Below are 25,139 nucleotides of genomic sequence, written 5' to 3'. Positions count from 1 at the left end.
AAATTCCTGATTACCCTAAAGCCATAGCATATAAACAATGAAGAACTGAGCTTAAATTTGGAAAAGGTGATCCAGTTGTTGCCATTCACCAAAGTTTTGAGAAACCAAGTTAGATTCCTTCAACGTGAGTACTTGATTTTAAAATGAGTTTTGTGGTAAGTCAGGCAAGGCAGTGCAGCTGTACTAGTTTGCTAGCTGCCGGAATGCAATATACCAGAAACAAAATGGCTTTTAAAAAGGGGAATTTAATAAGTTACTAGTTTACAGTTCTAAGGCTGAGAAAATGTCCCAATTAAAACAAGTCTATAGAAATGTCCAATTTAAGGCATCCGGGGAAAGATACCTTGGTTCAAGAAGGCCGGTGACATTCAACATTTCTCTCTCAGCTGGAAGGGCACATGGCGAACATGGATATGGAGATCTCTTCTGCTAAATATCTTGGTTCAAGAAGGCCAATGACATTCAGCGTTTCTCTCTCAGCTGGAAGGGCACATGGCGAACATGGTAGCATCTGCTGGCTTTCTTGTGGCTCTACAAAAAGGAACTCTCCAAAATGTTTCCTCTTTTAAAGGATTCCAGTAAGCAACTACACCTTCAGTGGGTGGAGACACACCTCCATGGAAATCATCTGATCAAAAGTTACCACCCACAATTGGGTGGGTCACATCTGCATGGGAACAATCAAATGCTTCCACCCAGGAACATTGAATGAGGAGTAAAGGACATGGCTCTTCTGGGGTCCACCACAGATTCAAACTGGCACAGCAGCTAAGCTTCTATTTAGGGAATCTAATCTGTATGGGTTCTTAATACATACTTCTATTGATTGCCTTTCAAATCTAGAAGCTATTAGTGCTTCAGGTTGTGGGACAGTATTGAGATTATACATTGTCAGGAAAAATTCTAATTCATATTGCAGAAGACTCATTAGCTTTTTGATTGATATAGAAATAATGTCTGATGTTCTTTTTTTTTTTTTTAACTTTTTTTTTTATTAATTAAAAAAAGAATTAACAAAACAATTAGAAATCATTCCAATCTACATGTACAATCAGTAATTCTTAATAACATCACATAGTTGCATATTCATCATTTCTTAGTACATTTGCATCAATTTAGAAAAAGAAATAAAAAGACAACAGAATAAGAATTAAAACAATAATAGAAAGAAAAAAAACAAAAAAAACAAAAACAAAAAACCTATACCTCACATGCAGCTTCATTCAGTGTTTTAACATAATTGCATTACAATTGGGTAGTATTGTGCTGTCCATTTCTGAGTTTTTATATCCAGTCCCGTTGTACAGTCTGTATCCCTTCATCTCCAATTATCCCTTCTCTTTTTTTTTTTTTTTTAATTAACGGAAAAAAAGAAATTAACCCAACATTTAGAGATCATACCATTCTACACATGCAATCATTAATTCTTAACATCATCACATAGATGCATGATCATCATTTCTTAGTACATTTGCATTGGTTTAGAAGAACTAGCAACATAACCGAAAAAGATATAGAATGTTAATATAGAGAAAAAAATAAAAGTAATAATAGTAAAATCAAAACAAAACAAAACAAAACAAAACAAAAACCTGTAGCTCAGATGCAGCTTCATTCAGTGTTTTAACATGATTACTTTACAATTAGGTATTATTGTGCTTCATTTTTGAGTTTTTGTATCTAGTCCTGTTGCACAGTCTGTATCCCTTCAGCTTCAATTACCCATTGTCTTACCCTGTTTCTAACTCCTGCTGAACTCTGTTACCAATGACATATTTCAAGTTTATTCTCGAATGTCCGTTCACATCAGTGGGACCATACAGTATTTGTCCTTTAGTTTTTGGCTGGATTCACTCAGCATAATATTCTCTAGGTCCATCCATGTTATTACATGGTTCATAAGTTTATCTTGTCTTAAAGCTGCATAATATTCCATCGTATGTATATACCACAGTTTGTTTAGCCACTCTTCTGTTGATGGAGATTTTGGCTGTTTCCATCTCTTTGCAATTGTAAATAATGCTGCTATAAACATTGGTGTGCAAATGTCCGTTTGTGTCTTTGCCCTTAAGTCCTTTGAGTAGATACCTAGCAATGGTATTGCTGGGTCGTATGGCAATTCTATATTCAGCTTTTTGAGGAACCGCCAAACTGCCTTCCACAGTGGTTGCACCCTTTGACATTCCCACCAACAGTGGATAAGTGTGCCTCTTTCTCCGCATCCTCTCCAGCACTTGTCATTTTCTGTTTTGTTGATAATGGCCATTCTGGTGGGTGTGAGATGATATCTCATTGTGGTTTTGATTTGCATTTCTCTAATGGCCAGGGACATTGAGCATCTCTTCATGTGCCTCTTGGCCATTTGTATTTCCTCTTCTGATAGGTGTCTGTTCAAGTCTTTTTCCCATTTTGTAATTGGGTTGGCTGTCTTTTTGTTGTTGAGATGAACAATCTCTTTATAAATTCTGGATACTAGACCTTTATCTGATATATCATTTCCAAATATTGTCTCCCATTGTGAAGGCTGTCTTTCTACTTTCTTGATGAAGTTCTTTGATGCACAAAAGTGTTTAATTTTGAGGAGTTCCCATTTATTTATTTCCTTCTTCAGTGCTCTTGCTTTAGGTTTAAGGTCCATAAAACCGCCTCCAGTTGTAAGATCCATAAGATATCTCCCAACATTTTCCTCTAACTGTTTTATGGTCTTAGACCTAATGTTTAGATCTTTGATCCATTTTGAGTTAACTTTTGTATAGGGTGTGAGAGACGGGTCTTCTTTCATTCTTTTGCATATGGATATCCAGTTCTCTAGGCACCATTTATTGAAGAGACTGCTCTGTCCCAGGTGAGTTGGCTTGACTGCCTTATCAAAGATCAAATGTCCATAGATGAGAGGGTCTATATCTGAGCACTCTATTCGATTCCATTGGTCGATATATCTATCTTTATGCCAATACCATGCTGTTTTGACCACTGTGGCTTCATAATATGCCTTAAAGTCAGGCAGCGCGAGACCTCCAGCTTCGTTTTTTTCCCTCAAGATGTTTTTAGCAATTCGGGGCATCCTGCCCTTCCAGATAAATTTGCTTATTGGTTTTTCTATTTCTGAAAAATAAGTTGTTGGGATTTTGATTGGTATTGCATTGAATCTGTAAATCAATTTAGGTAGGATTGACATCTTAACTATATTTAGTCTTCCAATCCATGAACACGGTATGCCCTTCCATCTATTTAGGTCTTCTGTGATTTCTTTTAGCAGTTTTTTGTAGTTTTCTTTATATAGGTTTTTTGTCTCTTTAGTTAAATTTATTCCTAGGTATTTTATTCTTTTAGTTGCAATTGTAAATGGGATTCGTTTCTTGATTTCCCCCTCAGCTTGTTCATTACTAGTGTATAGAAATGCTACAGATTTTTGAATGTTGATCTTGTAACCTGCTACTTTGCTGTACTCATTTATTAGCTCTAGTAGTTTTGTTGTGGATTTTTCCGGGTTTTCGACGTATAGTATCATATCGTCTGCAAACAGTGATAGTTTTACTTCTTCCTTTCCAATTTTGATGCCTTGTATTTCTTTTTCTTGCCTAATTGCTCTGGCTAGAACCTCCAACACAATGTTGAATAATAGTGGTGATAGTGGACATCCTTGTCTTGTTCCTGATCTTAGGGGGAAAGTTTTCAATTTTTCCCCATTGAGGATGATATTAGCTGTGGGTTTTTCATATATTCCCTCTATCATTTTAAGGAAGTTCCCTTGTATTCCTATCTTTTGAAGTGTTTTCAACAGGAAAGGATGTTGAATCTTGTCGAATGCCTTCTCTGCATCAATTGAGATGATCATGTGATTTTTCTGCTTTGATTTGTTGATATGGTGTATTACATTAATTGATTTTCTTATGTTGAACCATCCTTGCATACCTGGGATGAATCCTACTTGGTCATGATGTATAATTCTTTTAATGTGTTGTTGGATACGATTTGCTAGAATTTTATTGAGGATTTTTGCATCTGTATTCATTAGAGAGATTGGTCTGTAGTTTTCTTTTTTTGTAATATCTTTGCCTGGTTTTGGTATGAGGGTGATGTTGGCTTCATAGAATGAATTAGGTAGTTTTCCCTCCACTTCGATTTTTTTGAAGAGTTTGAAGAGAATTGGTACTAATTCTTTCTGGAACGTTTGGTAGAATTCACATGTGAAGCCATCTGGTCCTGGACTTTTCTTTTTAGGAAGCTTTTGAATGACTAATTCAATTTCTTTACTTGTGATTGGTTTGTTGAGGTCATCTATGTCTTCTTGAGTCAAAGTTGGTTGTTCATGTCTTTCCAGGAACCCGTCCATTTCCTCTAAATGGTTGTATTTATTAGCGTAAAGTTGTTCATAGTATCCTGTTATTACCTCCTTTATTTCTGTGAGGTCAGTAGTTATGTCTCCTCTTCCATTTCTGATCTTATTTATTTGCATCCTCTCTCTTCTTCTTTTTGTCAATCTTGCTAAGGGCCCATCAATCTTATTGATTTTCTCATAGAACCAACTTCTGGCCTTATTGATTTTCTCTATTGTTTTCATGTTTTCAATTTCATTTATTTGTGCTCTAATCTTTGTTATTTCTTTCCTTTTGCTTGCTTTGGGGTTAGCTTGCTGTTCTTTCTCCAGTTCTTCCAAATGGATAGTTAATTCCTGAATTTTTGCCTTTTCTTCTTTTCTGATATAGGCATTTAGAGCAATAAATTTCCCTCTTAGCACTGCCTTTGCTGCGTCCCATAAGTTTTGATATGTTGTGTTTTCATTTTCATTCGCCTCGAGGTATTTGCTAATTTCTCTTGCAATTTCTTCTTTGACCCAGTCGTTGTTTAGGAGTGTGTTGTTGAGCCTCCACGTATTTGTGAATTTTCTGGCACTCTGCCTATTATTGATTTCCAACATCATTCCTTTATGGTCCGAGAAAGTGTTGTGCAAGATTTCAATCTTTTTAAATTTGTTAAGACTTGCTTTGTGACCCAGCATATGGTCTATCTTTGAGAATGATCCATGAGCACTTGAGAAAAAGGTGTATCCTGCTGTTGTGGGATGTAATGTCCTATAAATGTCTATTAAGTCTAGTTCATTTATAGTAATATTCAGATTCTCTATTTCTTTGTTGATCCTCTGTCTAGATGTTCTGTCCCTTGATGAGAGTGGTGAGTTGAAGTCTCCAACTATTATGGTATATGAGTCTATTTCCCTTTTCAGTGTTTGCAGTATATTCCTCACGCATTTTGGGGCATTCTGATTCGGTGCGTAAATATTTATGATTGTTATGTCTTCTTGTTTAATTGTTCCTTTTATTAGTATATAGTGTCCTTCTTTGTCTCTTTTAACTGTTTTACATTTGAAGTCTAATTTGTTGGATATTAGTATAGCCACTCCTGCTCTTTTCTGGTTGTTATTTGCATGAAATATCTTTTCCCAACCTTTCACTTTCAACCTATGTTTATCTTTGGGTCTAAGATGTGTTTCCTGTAGACAGCATATAGAAGGATCCTGTTTTTTAATCCATTCTGCCAATCTATGTCTTTTGATTGGGGAATTCAGTCCATTGACATTTAGTGTTATTACTGTTTGGATAATATTTTCCTCTAACATTTTGCCTTTTGTATTATATATATCATATCTGATTTTCCTTCTTTCTACACTCTTTTCCATATCTCTCTCTTCTGTCTTTTTGTATCTGACTCTAGTGCTCCCTTTAGTATTTCTTGCAGAGCTGGTCTCTTGGTCACAAATTCTTTCAGTGACTTTTTGTCTGAGAATGTTTTAATTTCTCCCTCATTTTTGAAGGATAATTTTGCTGGATATAGGAGTCTTGGTTGGCAGTTTTTCTCTTTTAGTATTTTAAATATATCATCCCACTGTCTTCTAGCTTCCATGGTTTCTGCTGAGAAATCTACACAAAGTCTTATTGGGTTTCCCTTGTATGTGACAGATTGTTTTTCTCTTGCTGCTTTCAAGATCTTCTCTTTCTCTTTGACCTCTGACATTCTAACTAGTAAGTGTCTTGGAGAACGCCTATTTGGGTCTAATCTCTTTGGGGTGCGCTGCACTTCTTGGATCTGTAATTTTAGGTCTTTCATCAGAGTTGGGAAATTTTCAGTGATAATTTCTTCCATTAGTTTTTCTCCTCCTTTTCCCTTCTCTTCTCCTTCTGGGACACCCACAACACGTATATTTGTGCGGTTCATATTGTCCTTGAGTTCCCTGATACCCTGTTCAAATTTTTTCATTCTTTTCCCTATAGTTTCTGTTTCTTTTTGGAATTCAGATGTTCCATCTTCCAAATCACTAATTCTATCTTCTGTCTCTTTAAATCTATCATTGTAGCTATCCATTATTTTTTCTATGTTTGCTACTTTATCCTTCACTTCCATAAGTTCTGCGATTTGTTTTTTCAGTTTTTCTATTTCTTCTTTATGTTCAGCCCATGTCCTCTTCATGTCCTCCCTCAATTTATCGATTTCATTTTTGAAGAGGTTTTCCATTTCTGTTCGTATATTCAGCATTAGTTGTCTCAGCTCTTGTGTCTCATTTGAGCTATTGGTTTGTTCCTTTGACTGAGCCATATTCTCAATCTTTTGAGCGTGGACAGTTATCTTCTGCTGCTGGCGTCTGGGCATTTATTCAGATTTCTCTTGGTGTTGGACCCAGCAAGGTTGTAATATTTTTCTGTGAAATCTCTGGGTTCTGTTTTTCTTATCCTGCCCAGTAGGTGGCGCTCGTGGCACACGTTTGTCTGCGGGTCCCACCAGTAAAAGGTGCTGTGGGACCTTAAACTTTGGAAAACTCTTGCCGTCCTGGGGGTTCGCTAGCCGAAGCGGCTTGAGCCGGCCTGGGGTCCGAAAGCAGGGAGGGTTGCTGGTCGCCGCAGCCAGGGAAAGAGCCCGTCCGAATTTCCTAGTCGGCCCTGGGCAACACGCGTGGCGGGAGGGCGCCAGCGGCAGCGGCCCGCCCGAGAGAGTGCACGTTCCCCGGGAGTCACGGGGTCACCGTTCTCCGCGGCCTGGGGGTTTCCGATCCAATTCTCTCAGTTGGTCCGGGGGCTGCGCGTGGTGTGGGCGCCAGTCGCCTTGGTTTCAGGGGACCACCTCTCCAATTCTCCCAGCCGGCCCGGGAAGGGGGAAGGGAGTAACTCCGGCCGCTTGCCACCCCGCCCGGTAAGGCCCGCGCGCCTCGGCGATCTCACCCGAGCTGCTTCTCTCAGCCAGCCAGCCGTTCCAGGATGGGGTACGCTGTCTTTTTTATCTCTGTTGTGGCTTTGGGCGCTTTCTGTATCGTTTCTACTCCCCTAGTAGGTGTCCTGGAGAAGAAACTAAGATCCGCGCGTCTTACTAAGCCGCCATCTTCCAGGAAGTCCTGATGTTCTTTTTTATAAAGTGAGGAAAATATCCTGAAGTGACTTTGCATATTTCGTAACTGACTCCCTTTTTAAATAACAACATGTTTAATTGCTATTTAACTAGAAAGTTGTTTATCCTCATTTGACCTATATTGGTTAACCTCATTTTGAATACATAGATTGAAGACAACTTCATGTAAATATCTTTTATAAATAATGTTTATATCAATATCTAGAGATTTGTCAATTTGTATCAATAGCCATCATCTTGATTTGGGGGGGCGGATGGCAATCTAAGCTAAAATAATGAAGCAGTTAAATGCTTCTTCCTCTCTTTGCTGAGGGTTTTTGATAAATGTACATTATAACATATATATAATATTTGCATTTAGCTGTAGCCTGAATACACTGGAAAAATCTTTGGCTACACACACAAGCATTTTTTTTCCCCGATCAAAGAACTCTGTTGAATACTTAGGTGAATATTTATACTACACTAGCCATGTAATTCCTCCTACTTTGTCCTTTTATCACACAGTAAGAGATCATAGGATTAATTGTTAACTTAATTAAGTTGGGGGTGGAGATAGAATTCCCAGACAAAAATACAGGGCACCCAGTTAAATTCCAATTTCAGATAAACATACTTGTATTAAAAATGTGCTCATCATTTATCTGAAATTGGAATTTGGGCATCCTATATTTTTAGTTGCTAAATCTGGCAACCTTAGGTGGGGGAGAAGCAGAAGACTACTAGTATGTATGGGCACAAATATGAAATTTAAATGTAAGTAGAGCAAAGTTAGCCTTTACCCTGATGGTAGTAGTAAGATCTTTAGTGCAATGTTTGTTGTTGTAGAGTCCAGCACTTTTTTCTTTGAAAGTACCTTAGTGAAAACAGTGACAGCTCAAAAATAGCAAAACCTAATGTATTATTTAGAGATATATGCGTATATGATAAAACTATTTTAAAATGAAAAAGTAAGGGAATAATAAACAAAATCTGGGATAGTGATTACCTCTGAAAGAGAGGCAGCAGATGGAATAGAGCATATAGTAGCTGCACTGGTATTGATATTATAATTCTCAGGTCACATGGTAATGTTATAATTTAAAAGTTAAATTGAAAAATAGTCCTCAATAAAAAAAAGTCTGCATGCAGTTTCACCATATATACTTTTCAAAATCTTCAAGTGAGGCGAAGAGGCATTCACCCATTTCAGAAAGAACAGTTGTGGTAATTAATAGATTCTGGAGTGATTATTTGTCTACTGGAATACATATAAAGTAATTAAACCCCTCAACTTATGAAAATTGTATTTTTATTATTTGATCTCTGCAGTGCAAAGCTTCAGTTTTTGTCTTTACTTGGAAAAATTAGTAGTGTGCTATATGCCAAATGCAGGGAAATAAAACAAAAAAAAAAACCTCAGCTAGACCATGCCTACAGTTTTGATTGAATCAGATGACCTAGGAATAAATTTAGGATTCCTAGGAAAAAACAAAAATCACAAAGGGCTCTTCTCTCCTTGATTAATGGGAAAAAAGACTAGATTTCCAGCTATTCCCGTGTAAAAACTATTTGGACAGATTAGAATAATCGTAAGTAAGCAGAATAATCCGTCTTTAGCAAGTGCCAATTCAGAGGAAGCCAAAATAAGTGTTTTATATATATTTATTTAGTATTTTAGAGCACTTGTAGTTCTCCGAAGCCTTGTATAACTTTCTACTTTTCTATTAACCTTTGCAAATATATCTCCCTTCTAAACAACTTCAGTGCCCCTCCTGTGTACTTCCAGTATATCATGAGCTTGTGTCTCTCATTGTACTTACCATATCGTTTTGAAATTATCTGTTCGTGTATTTTTCTTACCTATCAGTTTGTGCCCTTTCTCGGCCAAGACTGCATCTTTCTCATCCTTTTTTCTTCGATGCCTGGCAATTCTTGGCAGGTGGTAGCTAGGCAAACAATAATTGTTTGCTTACTGAAAGAAAGGAAGTAAGGCTCAGTTAATCCAACTCCCTCATTTTACAAGGGTGGAAACTGAGGTTTGGAGAGGTTATGACATTAGAAATATAAATTTTTAGAAACGAGTTCCCAGAGGTCATCTGTTCCAACCTTCTGCGATATCCATTGAGGCGGTATTCAATTTCTGTTTGAACACTGTATCAGGAAAGCAGCACTTTTCTGTTTCTAAACTCCAGTTGGTATTAAGATCATTAGGTTGAGCAAAAGTCTACCTCCTTGTAATTTCTACTCTTAGTTGTAGTTTTGCTGTATGATGCCTCAAAATTTTGAGCACAGCTGCTTTTCTTCCTTATCTTTCCGGTTTAGCCATACTTAGTTCTTTATATCATTTCCATTTAGTTTCTGCAATATTCACCAATTTGGTTTCCCTCTTTTGTATGTGTTCTGTTTCATCAGCATTTTTAAAATGTGGTATCCCAAATAGTACACACTATTCTTTTTTTTATATATTTTTTATTATATAGGATAACATATATACAAAGCAAATAAATAAAAAAGCAATATTTTTCAAAGCACTCGTCAACAAGTTGCAGGACAGATCCCACAGTTTGTCATGGGCTACCATATAATCCTCTCTTATTTTTCCTTCTAGCTGTTCCAGAATTTAGGAGGCTGGGGGCTTAAATATTTTTCTGTCTTCACAATAGACTTTTTTCCTTCTTTTTTTTTTTTGAAAAATAACATATATACAAAAAAGCTATAAATTTCAAAGCACAGCACCACGATTAGTTGTAGAACATATTTCAGAGTTTGACATGGGTTACAATTCCACAATTTTAGGTTTTTACTTCTAGCTGCACTAAAATGCTGGAGACTAAAAGATAAAATTTAATGATTCAGCATTCATATTCATTTGTTAAATCCTATCTTCTTTGTATAAATCCATCACCTTTGATCTTTCCATCCCTCTCTTTAGGGGTGTTTGGGCTATGGCCACCCTAAATTTTTCATATTGGAATTGCCTGTCACTAATTACGGTTATAGAGATGAAACTATCTGATGTTCTGGGGAGGCTGGGCTGGGTTGCAGGACTTATCTGGACCAGGGAACCATCTAGAGGTTGTAGGTTTTTGGAAGGTTACTCTAGTGTGTGGAACCTTTGTGGAATGTTATATATGCCCTGAGTGTCCTTGAGGATTGGCTGGAATGGTCCTGTTTGGGGGTTGGCAGGTTATGATAGGTAGCAAGGTCTACCTGAAGCTTGTGTAAGAGCGACCTGTGGAGTAGACTCCTGATTCTATTTGAACTCTCTCTGCCACTGATACTTTATTAATTACACTACTTTTCCGCCTTTTGGTCAGGATGGCATTATTCTTGATCCCACAGTGCCAGGTCTGGATTCATCCCTGGGAGTCATCTCCCACATCACCAGGGAGACTTTCACCACTGGATGTCTTGTCCTGCGTAGTGGGGGAGGGCAATGATTTCACTTGCAGAGTTGGACTTAGAGAGACTGAGGCCACATTTAAGCAACAACAGAGGTCCTCCAGAAGTAACTCTTAGGCATGCCTATAGGTAGTCTAAGCTTCTTTGCTACCTACATAAACTTCACAAGAGTAAGCCTCGTGATTGACAGCATGGCCTATTGATTTGGGTGGCCCTAAAATTTGACACAGTATCAGGGGATTCACTAATGGTAAAGTTTAATAGTTCCATATTCTTTCTCCCCTCCCTCAAGGGACTTTGCCAATACTTTTTGATTATCTGCTTAATATACTCTAGAATGTTTCCTGGCATTAATAATCTATACAGGATTAAAGGACCTCTTTCTCATTCTGTGCTCTCAGTGTTTCAGTTGTTCAAGTGAGCTATACTGATAGGTTGAATTAGATTATGAACTACAGAAAATTTCAGTTCCAGATCAAATAAACCTTTCTTCCATTGGTATCCAAGAGAATGTGTGGTTCTAAAATATAGACAGTGTCTTCCTTACCCCTATAATCTGAATTGCTTTAACCCCAACCTATTCAGCTTTGTTCTTATCTCTGAATATCAGGTGTTATATATAAAACAGCCTCTCAAAATCTAGAAATAGGGCTGTGCAATGGTGGCTGAGCAGGCCGAATTCTCACCTGCTATGCCGGAGACCCGAGTTCTATTTCCAGTGCCTGCCCATGCAAAAAAAAATCCAGAAATAATAATCACCACTCCAGACTTAATGTGCCTGCTCTAAAAGCTTATACTCTACGCTCCTGTTTTCTTATAAGCATTTTCTGAAGGTGACCCATACTATTGTTGTTCTTTTGTTTCTGACTTGTTTTGTCTCACTAAATGTCCCACACGTTCATTCCACATCGTTGGATGCCTCACGACTTTGTTCCATTTTGTAGGAGCACGACCTTTGTACATAAGTATACACCATCGTTCACCAATCTACTTTTCCATCAGTGCATTCTTCAGCCACCTTTTATGCAGGTCATAAAAGTGGGGTCATACAGTTTCTATCCTTTTGTATCTGGCTAATTTCGTTCAACATTATGTCCTCAAGGCTCATCCATCTTGTCATGTGCTTCAAGACATCATTTTGTCTTACTGTTGCATAATATTCCATCGTATGTATATACCACATTTTGTTGATGCACTCGTCTGTTGATGGGCATTTGGTTTGTTTCCATCTTTTGGCGATTGTGAATAATGCTGCTATGAACATGGGTGTGCAAATGTCTGTCTGTGTTGTTGCTTTCAGCTCTTCTGGATATATACCAAGTAGTGCTATTGCTGGGTCATAGGGCCACTCTATATTTTGTTTCCTAAGGAACCGCTGAACAGTCTTCTATAGTGGCTGTACCATTATACATTCCCACCAGCAGTGCATAAGTGTCCCAGTTTCTCCACATCCTCTCCAACATTTGTAGTTTCCTGTTTGTTTAATAGCAGCCATTCTTATAGGTGTGAGGTGGTATCTCATTGTAGTCTTGATCTGCATTTCCCTTATAGCCAATGAAAATGAGCATCTCTTCATGTGCTTTTGAGCCATCTGTATTTGCTCTTCAGAAAAATGCCTATTCATTTCTGTAGCCCATTTTATAATTGGTCTGTTTGTTCTTTTGTTGTTGAGTTGTATGATTTCTTTGTATATACAGGAAATCAAACCTTTGTCGGATATGTGATTTCCAAATATTTTCTCCCATTGGGTTGGCTGCCTTTTCCCCTTTTTGACAAAGTTTTTTGAGGTGCAAAAGCATTTGATCTTGAGAAGTTCCCATTTATCTATTTTTTCTTTTGTTGCTTGTACCTTGGTTGTAAAGTTTACTACCTTCTATTAGTAGGTCTTGAAGATGTTTCCCTACATTTTCTTCTAGAAACTTTATGGTGGTAGTTCTTATATTTAGGTGTTTGATCACTCTGAGTTAATTTTTGTGTAGGGTGTAAGATAGGGGTCCTCTTTCATTCTTTTGGCTGCTGATATCCAGTTCTTCCATGCCCAATTATTGAAAAGACCATTTTGTCTCAGTTCAGAGGATTTGGGGGCCTTGTCAAAAATCAGTTGATCATAGATTTGGTGGTCTGTTTCTGCACTCTCAATTCGATTCCTTTGGTCTATGCTTCTATATTTGTGCCAGTACCGTGCTGTTTTGACCACTGTAGCTTTATGATAGATTTTAAAGTCAGAGAGTGTTAATCCTCCTACTTTGTTCTTCTTTTTTAGGATGTTTTTTAGCTATTTAGAGTCTCTTTCCCTTCCAGATGAATTTGATAGTTAGCTTTTTCATATCTTTGAAGTAGATTGTTGGAATTTTGATTGGTACTGTGTTGAATTTGTATGTCAATTTGAGGAGAGTTGACATCTTAACTCTATTTAGCCTTCCTATCTACGAGCAGGGAATATCTTTTCGCCTATTTAGATCTCCCTTGATTTCTTTTAGTTTTCTGTGTACAAGTTCTTTACATCCCTAGTTAAGTTCATTCCTAAGTATTTGATTCTTTTTTTTTGACCTTCTTACCTTTTTATTGTATAGTATATCATACATACAAAGCAAAGAAAGAAAAAAGCAATAGTTTTCCAAGTACTCTTCAAAAAGTGGTTATAGGATAGATCCCAGAGTTTGTCATGGGCCACCATACAATCTTATATTTTTCCTTCTAGCTGCTCCAGAATATAGGAGGCTAGAGAGCTTAAAAACTTTTTTATCATCACAATCAACTTTTTTTCCTTCTTTTTTTGTGAACAATAACATATATATAAAAAAGCTATAGATTTCCAAGCACAGCACCACAATTAGTTGTAGATCGTATTTCAGATTTTACATGGGTTACAATTTTAAGTTTTTACTTCTAGGTGCTCTAAATACTAAAGACTAAAAGCAGTATCAGTTTAATGATTCAGCATTCATATTCATTTGTTAAGTCCTATCATCTGTGTATAATTCTACCATCACCTTTGATCTTTCCATACCTCTCATTGGGGTTGTTTGGGCTATGGCAATTTTAAATTTTTGATATTGGAAAGGTCTAACTCGTTTTTAGTTGATAGTCATTTGACATTAGAAAAACAGTTTTCATATTTTAAAGAAATAAATTTAGTAGTATAGTGAAACATCAAGTCTCATTTTAAGATTAAGGGCACTAGAGGAGAGTTCATTTTTTTTTTATTGATCCATTAATAAGAACATCTTAAGTAAATTCGTTCAACCAGATAAAACTCACCTAAGTGTATTGTTGTCTAGCCTATATTTCTTTGTTATCTAAAAGCATATCACTAGAGAATTTTAATATTTTGTGCTAAAATCCACATATTTTATATGGATTCTCCCTTATATTCTAGGGAGTATAGTATTCTATAGTATACTCCCTTACTCAAGGGAGTATACTCCCTTATATTATAGTATTCTCCCTTATATTCTAGGCCAATAACCCTGTCAAAAAGGAAGTCAGGCTAATCTTGCATAATTTGCTTTCTCTGAATGCCCAGTGACTCTTAATGAGTATTTTTTTTCCCCCTTGCCTAAGTCTCTTAAACAGTTAATGATGTATTGAAGAATTTTACTGGCAATTGACATCAAGCAAATGTGTGGGTAGCTTGTGGCAACTACCTGCTTTCCTTTGTTGAATATTACAGTACTTTTTCCTTACAGCATCTTCTTCCATCTTCCCTGATTCTTTGAAAGTTTTAGATAGGAATTGAGCTATCTCATATAAATTCTCACAGCATGTTTAGATATAATTTGGGACTTGAGGATTGTACTCACTTAGAATAACTAGGTACTTTTATCTCCTTGAATGCTTTTGGGATTCTATTTCCTGATTTCACAATTTTTTTTTACCTTTCAGTTTGACTATTAATAATCTTAATTGAAAAGAAAAGAATTTAGGCAGATTTTTCTGTTATACTATACTTTTTACCCTCAGATCAGCTGATCTGCACTTTTTGTTATTATTGTTCCGAATACAAATGGGGAAAAAAGTCTTTGTCTCTGACTTCTTTTTTGAAGTATTATCCATTCTGAGTGTCAGCCTTTATTATTCTGTTCTTATAGCTTTTTTTTTGCAATTTTCCTTGGATATATGCCCATTCGATCCCTTCAGGCTTTTTCTACCTATTTTCCCTTATAATATTTCTTATGGTCACATAGATTGTTACTGGCAGATTCAGGATTAAAATTTAGGTCTTCTGATTCTGACTCATATTCTTTCACTATATAGCTAAATTTATAGTCCTTCTTCTTCCAGACTGATGTCATGTTCTCCTTTCAGTCTCTGGGACCCCCCAAGCCTTTCCTGGAAGATTTGTGGTACTTCTAGATCAGCCAAGGATTTAATGAATGACTACATTTCCACTTGACTGGCTATTTCCCCATGAAGGGACATTTGAGTTGTTAAGGTAGATTGAGCGGCTGCATGAGCTAGAACCAGCAAAGAAAATTGGGTCCTAATCCTAAATAGGCCTTTTGACCTTAGCATAAACTCCAAGAGGGCAGGAACTATGTCTTTTTGTTCAGTACTTTACATCCAATACCTAATACCATGCCTGGTTCACAACACACTAAGCAGTAGGTAAATGTTCGAGGAATGAGTTAGTTTAACCTTCTTTGGCCTTATTTTCCTCACATGTAAGTTGAGATAATTGGTCTAAATTATTTTTAAGGTTCCTTCAAACCCTAAAAAAAATTTCTTGCCTTCTGGTTGAATGTTTTTTAATTAAAATTTACTTTTAGGGCCACGGTGGCTCAGCAGGCAAGAATGCTTGCCTGCCATGCCAGAGGACCCAGGTTCAATTCCCGGTGCCTGCCCATGTTAAAAAAAAAAATTACTTTTATATTTAAGATTTGAAAAGAATTACTAAGATTTAAGAGTAGGTAACATTAGTAGGTAGGGTCCTTATGCTTAGCAATGGTAACAGAAAAACCCACAATTGTTAAGTTGCATCTAAATCTTTTGAAAAATAGCCTACTGCTATGTATTCTCTATTGGACTGATTTTTCTTTCAGTAAAGTAAGTAAAGATTGTTCTTGACAATAGTAAATTGGAGAATCAGGTTTAGCAAGTTCCAAAGTAGGGCCATTCTAAGGTTAATAAACCCTGCTTTGCTTGTATATTTCTTCCTTATGCTGAAATTGTATTTAATCCAGTACTGTTATGTCAGAGCATAAAAAGTATTCAACATTTTGTTTCCTTTGGAAACTGGGTAGGCAAGTTTTGGGTAAGTTGCAGTTATTGTCATCAGACCCAAATCCCATAGTGAGTCATATCTTATTATTCTAATGAAATTTTGCCTCAAGAATCTGTAGGTTATCACTGGGTCAAGCCAGAGTTTATAAAAGAAAAATAATGCCTATATTGTCCTACAAATCACGAGAGCAGTGTTTTCAAACAATGTAAATTTTTAAAGATTGTTAATATTGTGCAGATATTAAAATACATCAGGACCTTAGCTGCAAAAACAAAGCTCCTATAATTAAAATGCTAAATGGATGTGGATTGGAGAAAGCATCTTTCACGCACTATTTTATATTCAAATACAGACTTTGTTAGTATAATCTTAACATTAGCTAGTGTATGAAAATGACTTAGTTAGAGAAAGCAGGATGTAATGAATTAAAATATTCCGATTTGTGTTGAAAGCTGGGAAGTACCAATCTGAAAATTGCCTCTACATTCAAAACCTAAATAAATCACAACTAAAAGATAATCTTAGTATTTTATCCTTAAACCATGGTGAAAAATGCTTGTTTGGTTTTTTGATAATTAAAAAATATTTTTTTTATTGAGAAATATCCAGATACATACAGTCTAACCATATTACACAATCAGTGGCTCACAATAACATGACATGGTTGTGTATTCTTCACCATGATCTTTTTAGAACATTTACATCACTCTAGAAAAAGAAATAAAAAGAAAAAAGAACTCATGCATCCCATACCCCTTACCCCTCCATCTCATTGACCCACAGGATTTCAGTCTATCCTGTTTTGACCCTTATCTATTATTTATTCATTTTTTTTCTCCCTTTTTTATTTTTTTTTAAAACTTATCTGTCCATTCCTTGGATAAAAGGAGCTTCAGACAGAAGGTTTGCCATGCCGGAGATCCGGGTTTGATTCCCCGTGCCTGCCCATGGGGAAAAAAAAATCTATATAGTTAAACAGTCTTATTCAAGAATCAGGGCTACTGGAACACAGTTCAGCAATTTCAGGTACTTCCTTCCAGTCATTCCAGTACACCATACGCTAAAAAGAGATATCTATATAATGCGTAAGAATAACCTCCAGGATAACCTCCCGACTCTGAAATCTCTCAGCCAGTGAAACTTTATTTTTTCTCATTTTTCTCTTGTCCCTTTTGGTCAGGAAGGCGTTCTCATTCCCATGATGCCAGATCCAGCCTCATCCCCACGAGTCAGGTGTCTCTTTACCTGGGAGATTTATACCCCAGTGTGTTCAATTGACATGTTGGCTTAGAGAGAGAGAGGCCACATTGAACCACAAAAGAGGCTCTCTGGGGGTGATTCTTTTTTTTTAATTTTTATTAATAAAACCAATCAACATACAAACATGGACATTCTTAACATATGAACATTCCATACTTGGTGTGCAGTCAGTGGTTCACAATATCATCACATAGTTGAATATTCATCACCATGATCATTTCTCAGGACACTTACATCACTCCAGAAAAAGAAATAAGAAAAAGGAAAAAACTTATACATACCATACCCTTTACCCCTCCCTCTCATTGACCACTAGTATTTCCCTCCCTTTACCCAATTTATTTTAACATTTGTTCCACCTATTATTTATTTATTTTTAATCCATATTTTTTACTTGTCTGCCCATACCATAGATAAAAGGAACATCAGAACAGGGTTTTCACAATCACACTGTCACTTTACAAAAGCTATATCACTTTACAATCATCTTCAAGAAACATGGCTACTGGAACACAGCTCTACAGTTTCAGGCACTTCCCTCTAGCCTCTCTAATACACCTTAAATTAAAAAGGGATTATCTATATAATGCGTAAGAATAACCTCCAGTATAACCTCTCAACTCTATTTGAAGTCTCTCGGCCACTGATCGTTTATTTTATCTTATTTCTCTCTTCCCTCTTTTGGTCAAGAGCATTTTCTCAATCCCTCGATGCTGAGTCCCAGCTCATTCTAGGATTTGTGTCCCACATTGCCAGGGAGGTTTACACCCCTGGGAGTCATGTCACATGTAGAGAGGGGGAGGGTAGTGAGTTTGCTTGCCGTATTGGCTGAGAGTTAGGCCACATCTGATCAACAAAAGAGGTTCTCTGGGGGTGACTCTTAGGCTTAATTTTAAGTATGCTTAGCCTGTCCTTTTCAGGGATAAGTTTCATACGAACAAACCCCAAGATTGAGGGCTTGGCCTATTGCTTTGGTTGTCCCCACTGCTTGTGAGATTATCAGGCCTTCTCCAAATGTGGAAGTTGAATTTTCCCCCTTCCTTGTCATTACCCCAAGGGGACTTTGTAAATATTTTTTTTAATTCACTGTTCAAATTAGTCTGGGATTTATTGGGGCATCACTCTGAACAAACCTACAAAATCTCATGCCCTACTCAAGGTTCCATGTACTTATGGTGTTCAATTAACCTGTCCATATAAGTTATATTAGGAAATGCACTAGTCAAAATACAGATTTTGCCCCAAGTAAACATTTTTTGCTTTAGTCTCACAGATAAGTTAAGGTTTAAAATACGAATTACCATCTATTTTCAGTATCCTGCAATATTGACATTCCTTTGTTCTTTCTCATGCAAAAACATTTTTAAATTTGTACGTTTAGTCACTATCATTGTACACTCTAGGCATTCCTAGATTATACCATCTCAGTCTTTATTGTCTATCTTTCCTTCTGGTTTTATTTGTGCCCCCAGCCCTCCTCCCTCTATCATTTTGACATTCAACTCCATTCACTGTACTAATATTATTGTGCTACAGTTAGTAGTATTGTGCTATCCATTTCTGAATTTTTACATTCAGTCCTGTTGTACAGTCTGTATTCTTTCAGCTCCAAATTACCCCATATCTACCCTATTTCTATCTCCTGATGCCTCTGTTCTTAACTGAAGTTCTCCAAGTTCATTCATTAATGTTAGTTCATTTCATTGAGACCATACAGTATTTGTCCTTCTATTTCTGGCTAATCTCACTCAGCATAATGTCCTCAAGGTCCATCCATGTTGTTACATGTTTTGTGACTTTATTCTGAGTTACAGCTGCATAATATTCCATCATATGTACATACCACAACTTGTTTAGCCACTCATCAGTTAATGGACATTTTGGCTTTTTCCATCTCTTGGAAATTGTAAATAACGCTGCCACAAACATTGGTGTGCAAATGTCCATTTTTTTCTTGCTCTTATGTCCTCTGACTAGATACCTAGCAGTGGTATTACTGGATCATATGGCAATTCTATACTTAGCTTCCTGAGGAACTGCCAAACTACCTTCCACAGTCGTACCGTTTTACATACCTGGGGGTGACTCTTTGACATAATTATCAGTAGGCTTAGCTTCTCCTTTGCAAGAATAATCTTCATAGGGGCGAGTGCCAAGATTGAAGGCTCAGCCTATTGAATTGGTTGTCCCCACTGCTTGTGAGAATATCGGGAATTTCCTAGATGGGGAAATTGAGTATTTCCTCTTTTCTCCCTAGTCCCCCAATGGGACTTTGCAAGTAACTTTTTATTCTCTGCTCAGATTACTGTGGGATATATCAGAGCATCACACTAACATGTACACATCAACAAGATCTCATGCCTTGTTCAAGATTCCTTGTACTTACAGTGTTCAAATAAAATGACTACCACAAATGAAATTAGATAATGTGCTACCCAAAATATAAATTTTGCATCAAATAAACTCTCTCCCTTTGATCTGACACAGAAGTTGAAGTTTTAAAATGTGGACCATATCATTCTTTACCCAGTATTCTGATTTACCTTAGTCCTATCCATATCAGCTTCATTCATATCTCTAGACGAAGTCTGATCACTTTTTCAGCTTTGTTAACAGTTCCTGTATGGGGTAATGCTGACTTTCGTAGCTTCAGTGCTCTAACTCTTTGAGTATCAGGTGTCACCTTTTAAAAACCCACACTTTCAGGGAACAACCAGGTTATATACAAATAGCTCAGTGTCTCAGAATTTAGAAATATCAGTTACAACTCCTAAATATATGTGACTACTGTAAGAGCTTACAACCTAGGAACCTTTACAATAGGCCCCAACCTGATAACTCATGCTCTTGACTTCAATTCTCTGAGTTTGTATTTTATGGTTATTCTGTATGAGTGAGACATAATAATATTTGTCTTTTTGCTTCTGATATTTTATTCAACATACTGTCCTTAAGGTTCATTCCTTCTTACACCCACTCAAAATAGGAATCAAGTTGTGAGGCACGCAGCTAGGTGAATGAACCTTAAAGCTTTGTTCTCTTTATTTTTTATTTTATTTTTTTTAGCATGGGCAGGCTCCGGGAATTGAACCCAGGTCTCTGGCATGGCAGGCACGAATTCTGCCACTGAGCCACCATTGCCCACCCAAAGCTTTTTCTTTTATGTTTAAGTTTAATAGCACCATCAGTACTGACACTGCCTTAATTTCAGAAACTATGCTGCAAAATAAAAGATATACTGTGTTTTTAATTGGTATTAAGATGTTGGAAATCGTTTTTTGTCATTAGGTAAGAAAAGAAGTTTAACCCTTTAAAAATATATATTTTGTTCAACTTTGTATGACGCATGTTTATTATTTAAATTAAATTTGGTTATTTAGATATTTAAATGTATCAGAAATATATTTTTTACATATCCTATGATAAATCCTTTTGAAATAGACAATGAGCTTTCAAAGCACTCATCTTGGTTTCTTTTTAATGTAGGATATACCACCAATACTTGCATATGACTGCATGTAACATTACAGTTTTCTTTTTTTTTATTAATTAAAAAAATTAACTAACACAACATTTAGAAATCATTCCATTCTACATATGCAGTCAGTAATTCTTAATATCATCACATAGGTGTATGGTCATCATTTCTTAGTACATATGCATCGATTTAGAGAAAGAAATAGCAAGACAACAGAAAAAGAAATAAAATGATAATATAGAGAGAAAATAAAAATAAAAATAAAAAGTACAAAAATATATAAGAAAAAAAAACTATAGCTCAGATGCAGCTTCATTCAGTGTTTTAACATAATTACATTACAATTAGGTAGTATTGTGCTGTCCGTTTTTTTTTTTTAGAAATCATACCATTCTACATATGCAATCAGTAATTCTTAACATCATCACATAGATGCATGATCATCGTTTCTTAGTACATTTGCATCGGTTTAGAAGAACTAGCAATATAACCGAAAAAGATATAGAATGTTAATATAGAGAAAAAAAATAAAAGTAATAATAGTAAGAACAAAACAAAACAAAACAAAACAAAACAAAAACCTATAGCTCGGATGCAGCTTCATTCAGTGTTTTAACATGATTACTTTACAATTAGGTATTATTGTGCTGTCCATTTTTGAGTTTTTGTATCTAGTCCTGTTACACCGTCTGTATCCCATCAGCTCCAGTTACCCATTATCTTACCCTGTTTCTAACTCCTGCTGGACTCTGTTACCAATGACATATTCCAAGTTTATTCTTGAATGTCGATTCACATCATTGGGACCATACAGTATTTGTCTTTTAGTTTTTGGCTAGACTCACTCAGCATAATGTTCTCTAGGTCCATCCATGTTATTACATGCTTCATAAGTTTATCCTGTCTTAAAGCTGCATAATATTCCATCGTATGTATATACCACAGTTTGTTTAGCCACTCTTCTGTTGATGGAGATTTCGGCTGTTTCCATCTCTTTGCAATTGTAAATAACGCTGCTATAAACATTGGTGTGCAAATGTCCATTTGAGTTTTTGCCCTTAATTCCTTTGAGTAGATTCCCAGCAATGGTATTGCTGGGTCGTATGGCAATTCTATATTCAGCTTTTTGAGGAACCGCCAAACTGCCTTCCACAGTGGTTGCACCATTTGACATTCCCACCAACAGTGGATAAGTGTGCCTCTTTTACCGCATCCTCTCCAGCACTTGTCATTTTCTGTTTTGTTGATAATGGCCATTCTGGTGGGTGTGAGATGATATCTCATTGTGGTTTTGATTTGCATTTCTCTAATGGCCAGGGACATTGAGCATCTCTTCATGTGCCTTTTGGCCATTTGTATTTCCTCCTCTGAGAGGTGTCTGTTCAAGTCTTTTTCCCATTTTGTACATTACAGTTTTCTTAAAGACTTTTCACTTGTATGGGGTGTAATAAGAGTTATTTTGTGTCAGTATTTGGATTTCTTTTGGGAAAAATTCTTGACCTTAACCTGTAAAAAGGAGGAACCTGATTTAGTCTATTTATGTATCTATACAAACCTTTGAAGGAATATTTTTCTTGTTAATTTGATTTTTCACTGTATTACTGGACATTTCTGGATGTGTTAGTGCATGTGTGTTAGATTATGTTCATGTGTCCTATGATACATCTCAAATTTAAGGGAGAGCATTAATGATGATATAAATTATACCTTTTTTCCCTTTTTTTTCAGTTTTTGTTATTGTGAAAAATAACATTCAAAAAAGCAATAAATTTCAAAGCAACAACAATTAGTTATAGAACAGATTTCAGGGTTTGGTATGGTTTTCAGTTCCACAATTAATTATATCTTTACACCTGAACTAATGAAGGATCTCAAGATAAAATTTCCTAGCATTACAGGAACTCTAGAAACTGTTATCTAAGGTCTTGCAATTAGTTGGTGGGAGAGCCAAGAGTGGAACTTCATTTACTTGACTCCTAGTCTCCCATTTCTCCCTCCCATCCCCAGACTCTAACATGAATAGTTCTTTTCTTTAGGTACATAAACACCCTCAGATTGTATAATGTTATCATCTCTACTTTGACGTTAGATACTGAGTTACAGAGAAGAGTTGAGTGGTTGTCTAGGGATACCAAAGATTAGTTACACTTCACTTATCTGGTGGCCACTTTTTTGGTAAGGACAACTCTCAGATACAACTGAAAATAAGAAATAAGCACTTTAAAAGCCTCTGAACAATCAGAAAATGTGCCACAAAGTCAGCATTCAAGTCATGTACGCAATTCATGAGGAAACCTTCACTCAGAATCTCTAGATTCTTCCTTTACCACACAATACAATAAAAAAAATCTCATTCCCTAGCTCAATGCAGCAACAAATGAGAAAGGGGAGGGGAAAGAAAGCTTTTAAAGGCAGGCATAAGGCCAGTGGTAAGACATGACCACTTAAAATGAGGAAGGAGTCAAAACTAAAACACAGATGTTCCAAGCATAGTAGCCTGGGGTGCTTTAGTGTGAAGGCAAATAAATTCCCTGTACCTTAGGGTCTGTGGGGGCATTAATCAAATTAAACTATAGAGTGGTGTTTGAAGGTGATAATTACTCTGAGTCATTAAGAAAGGGAAAATTGTACCTAGAAATTTTGCATATGGCACATTTCATTATTTCATTCATTGGCAATGCCAGATCAATTTAGGCATTCTGTTGTTAAAGGCAGGTCAGAATTCAAAGCTTTTCAATGTAATCAGTTTAGTCCAACTCGGGAAGTAGCTCTAAATTGCCTTTACTTTGGCACTTACAGCACCACTTATAATATTTTCAGAATCATAATCTTTTAAGACCTTGCCCAGAAAGTAGGCAGTATTGCAGAGAGTGGACTCTGGAGTCAGACTGCCTGGAGATAAATTTGGTCCAGCTATTTTCTAGCTGTGCAATTTAAAGGATCTAATTTGATCTAAACCTCAGGGTTTTTTTGTCCTTTAAAATAGGAAAGGTAATTCTCTCATAGGATTGTGAGGACTAAAGAAATTAAAGCATGTTACATTTTTGGTACATGCTTGATAAGTTGTAGCCATTATTATATTGTTACAAGGTCCCTATGAAAGTTTCATGTAGGAACTGTAACGATTACTCTTTCTTAACTGTTTTTTTTTCACATCTTGTACATGATGTAAATCTTTGCCAGCTTAGCAAATTTTAAATATTCTTTCATTTTTTACTAGTCTCTAATATTCTATTAATGGATTAAAAATTTATCACAAAAGAATTTTGTTCTTACGTGCTTCCATGTTAAAGACAATTCTAGTCTTAATAGGCTGGAAGCAGCTGTACTACATAGTTTGAAATGTTTACTTACCAAGGCCTTAGCAACTTTGTAATATTTAAAATATGCTTTAAACATGAATGCCTTTCATTATTAGTTATTTGACATCAACAATTTATTAATGCAGGCAGTATCCAACTTTTAACCACCAACTCAAAACAGTCTGCTTTTCTCGGGGGGGGGGGGGGAGTGCATGGACCCAGAATCCAACCCGGGTCTCCCGCATGACAGGCGAGAATTCTACCATAGAACTACCCTTGTACCCCTTCTGCCTTTTAAAAATATTCCCTATTTTTAAGTGGGCTGAAGTTTGACAGGCTATGGGAGTATCATTTCTGACTTTCAGAAATTAGGCTGAGGCTCCAAACTGCTGACAGACTGCGTTCGGGAAATTTGGTGAAGCTCTCCATCTGTTACTTTAGATGTATTAATTCAAAGTGGCTAAAGAAACTACCATTTATTGTGTCTCCCATGTATTCTTTCACTTAATCCTCATAGTAGTCCAGTGACACAGATGGTTATTACCCTCTTTTACAGATGAAGAGATAAAGGCTTGGAAAACGTATATGATTTGATCAAGATCACATGTAGATTAAATGGAAGAAACCATATTCAAACAACATTCACCTGCTCTGAAGCCAGTACTCTTTTCATTTTGTTCCCTTGTCTTTCAAAAGGAAATAATAAATTATACTTTATATTTTGTACAAACCTGTATATGTAAAGCCCCATCAGAACCAATCTGGACCATTTCTATGTTTGTCAACAATTGGTCTATAATTAAATAGAAAGGGATCTTATGAAACAAGACAGAAGAGATAAGTGTAAGCTTTGTATTTTTTTTTTTATTTGACAGGTAGCTAAAATAATTGGTCACATTTCTCAAGGTGAGAGTTGGGGGGGAGCAGATTTTCTTAACCTTTCTCTACTTAATAGGGCGTTTAATTTTTTTTTTTTTAATCTTAGTCCTCTTGTCTTCCACTCCTTTGTGGCAGGTGTTTTGTGTTGTTTTTTTTTTCTTCCCTGATGGGTGTTCAGAATTTTTACCACATAGAAATTTGAGCCCCTTCAAGT

The 25,139-nt window shown here is 36.3% G+C and overlaps 1 protein-coding gene across 1 annotated transcript in view; it reads left to right on the top strand.

The window, feature by feature from the left end:
• WDR44 (WD repeat domain 44) overlaps positions 1 to 25,139 on the top strand; it is a 115,758-nt gene that overhangs the window by 15,176 nt on the left and 75,443 nt on the right. The gene's annotated exons all lie outside the window — the stretch shown is intronic.

Source organism: Tamandua tetradactyla, chromosome X, assembly GCF_023851605.1.
Source record: "Tamandua tetradactyla isolate mTamTet1 chromosome X, mTamTet1.pri, whole genome shotgun sequence".
In the NCBI taxonomy this organism is placed as follows: domain Eukaryota; kingdom Metazoa; phylum Chordata; class Mammalia; order Pilosa; family Myrmecophagidae; genus Tamandua; species Tamandua tetradactyla.
Note: the sequence above shows the minus strand (reverse complement) of the source record. Positions and strands in the feature narration are given on the sequence as shown.